Here is a 2,500-nt window from a genome sequence, read left to right as displayed (position 1 = left end):
GGGCTCCAGGGGGTGCTCGGCGGAGGCCATGCCCAGCCAGAGTGTCCCTTCCCCGGGGTGAGTCTGGAGGAGTGGGGGGTGGCTCTGGAGGTGCTCCGGGGGCTCCAGGGGGTGCTTGGTGGAGACCATGCCCAGCCAGAGTGTCCCTTCCCCGGGGTGAGTCTGGGGAGAGTGGGGGGTGGCTCTGGGGGTGCTCCGGGGGCTCCAGGGGGTGCTTGGTGGAGACCATGCCCAGCCAGAGTGGCCCTTCCCCGGGGTGAGTCTGGGGAGAGTGGGGGGTGGCTCTGGAGGGCCTCCGGGGGTTCCAGGGGTTCCAGGGGTTCCAGGGGGTGCTCGGTGGAGGCCATGCCCAGCCAGAGTGGCCCTTCCCCGGGCAGAGTCTGGGGAGAGTGGGGGGTGGCTCTGGAGGTGCTCCGGGGGCTCCAGGGGCTGCTTGGTGGAGACCATGCCCAGCCAGAGTGGCCCTTCCCCCGGGTGAGTCTGGGGACAGTGGGGGGTGGCCCTGGAGGGCCTCCGGGGGTTCCAGGGGGTGCTCGGCGGAGGCCATGCCCGGCCAGAGTGTCCCTTCCCCGGGCAGAGTCTGGGGAGAGTGGGGGGTGGCTCTGGAGGTGCTCCGGGGGCTCCAGGGGTTCCAGGGGGTGGTCGGCGGAGGCCATGCCCAGCCAGAGTGTCCCTTCCCCGGGGTGAGTCTGGAGGAGAGTGGGGGGTGGCTCTGGGGGTGCTCCGGGGGCTCCAGGGGGTGCTCGGCGGAGGCCATGCCCAGCCAGAGTGTCCCTTCCCCGGGGTGAGTCTGGAGGAGTGGGGGGTGGCCCTGGAGGTGCTCCGGGGGCTCCAGGGGCTCCAGGGGGTGCTCGGTGGGGGCCATGCCCAGCCAGAGTGTCCCTTCCCCGGGGTGAGTCTGGAGGAGTGGGGGGTGGCTCTGGAGGTGCTCCGGGGGCTCCAGGGGGTGCTTGGTGGAGACCATGCCCAGCCAGAGTGGCCCTCCCCCGGGGTGAGTCTGGGGAGAGTGGGGGGTGGCTCTGGAGGGCCTCCGGGGGTTCCAGGGGCTCCAGGGGGTGCTTGGTGGAGGCCATGCCCAGCCAGAGTGTCCCTTCCCCGGGGTGAGTCTGGAGGAGTGGGGGGTGGCTCTGGAGGTGCTCCGGGGGCTCCAGGGGGTGCTTGGTGGAGACCATGCCCAGCCAGAGTGGCCCTCCCCCGGGGTGAGTCTGGGGAGAGTGGGGGGTGGCTCTGGAGGGCCTCCGGGGGTTCCAGGGGCTCCAGGGGGTGCTTGGTGGAGGCCATGCCCAGCCAGAGTGTCCCTTCCCCGGGGTGAGTCTGGGGTGAGTGGGGGGTGGCTCTGGGGGTGCTCCGGGGGCTCCAGGGGGTGGTCGGCGGAGGCCATGCCCAGCCAGAGTGTCCCTTCCCCGGGGTGAGTCTGGGGAGAGTGGGGGGTGGCTCTGGGGGTGCTCCGGGGGCTCCAGGGGGTGCTTGGTGGAGACCATGCCCAGCCAGAGTGTCCCTTCCCCGGGGTGAGTCTGGAGGAGTGGGGGGTGGCCCTGGAGGTGCTCCGGGGGCTCCAGGGGCTCCAGGGGGTGCTCGGTGGGGGCCATGCCCAGCCAGAGTGTCCCTTCCCCGGGGTGAGTCTGGAGGAGTGGGGGGTGGCTCTGGAGGTGCTCCGGGGGCTCCAGGGGGTGCTTGGTGGAGACCATGCCCAGCCAGAGTGGCCCTCCCCCGGGGTGAGTCTGGGGAGAGTGGGGGGTGGCTCTGGAGGGCCTCCGGGGGTTCCAGGGGCTCCAGGGGGTGCTTGGTGGAGGCCATGCCCAGCCAGAGTGTCCCTTCCCCGGGGTGAGTCTGGGGTGAGTGGGGGGTGGCTCTGGGGGTGCTCCGGGGGCTCCAGGGGGTGCTCGGCGGAGGCCATGCCCAGCCAGAGTGGCCCTTCCCCGGGGTGAGTCTGGGGAGAGTGGGGGGTGGCTCTGGGGGTGCTCCGGGGGCTCCAGGGGGTGCTTGGTGGAGACCATGCCCAGCCAGAGTGGCCCTTCCCCGGGCAGAGTCTGGGGAGAGTGGGGGGTGGCTCTGGAGGTGCTCCGGGGGCTCCAGGGGTTCCAGGGGGTGCTCAGTGGGGGCCATGCCCAGGCAGAGTGTCCCTTCCCCGGGGTGAGTCTGGAGGAGTGGGGGGTGGCTCTGGAGGTGCTCCGGGGGCTCCAGGGGGTGCTTGGTGGAGACCATGCCCAGCCAGAGTGTCCCTTCCCCGGGGTGAGTCTGGGGAGAGTGGGGGGTGGCTCTGGGGGTGCTCCGGGGGCTCCAGGGGGTGCTTGGTGGAGACCATGCCCAGCCAGAGTGGCCCTTCCCCGGGGTGAGTCTGGGGAGAGTGGGGGGTGGCTCTGGAGGGCCTCCGGGGGTTCCAGGGGTTCCAGGGGGTGCTCGGTGGAGGCCATGCCCAGCCAGAGTGGCCCTTCCCCGGGCAGAGTCTGGGGAGAGTGGGGGGTGGCTCTGGAGGTGCTCCGGGGGCTCCAGGGGCTGC

The sequence above is a fragment of the Eucyclogobius newberryi genome, unplaced genomic scaffold (genome assembly GCF_026437365.1).
Source record: "Eucyclogobius newberryi isolate DKJ021-1_F unplaced genomic scaffold, fEucNew1.0.hap1 SCAF_316, whole genome shotgun sequence".
Lineage (NCBI taxonomy): Eukaryota > Metazoa > Chordata > Actinopteri > Gobiiformes > Gobiidae > Eucyclogobius > Eucyclogobius newberryi.
Note: the sequence above shows the minus strand (reverse complement) of the source record.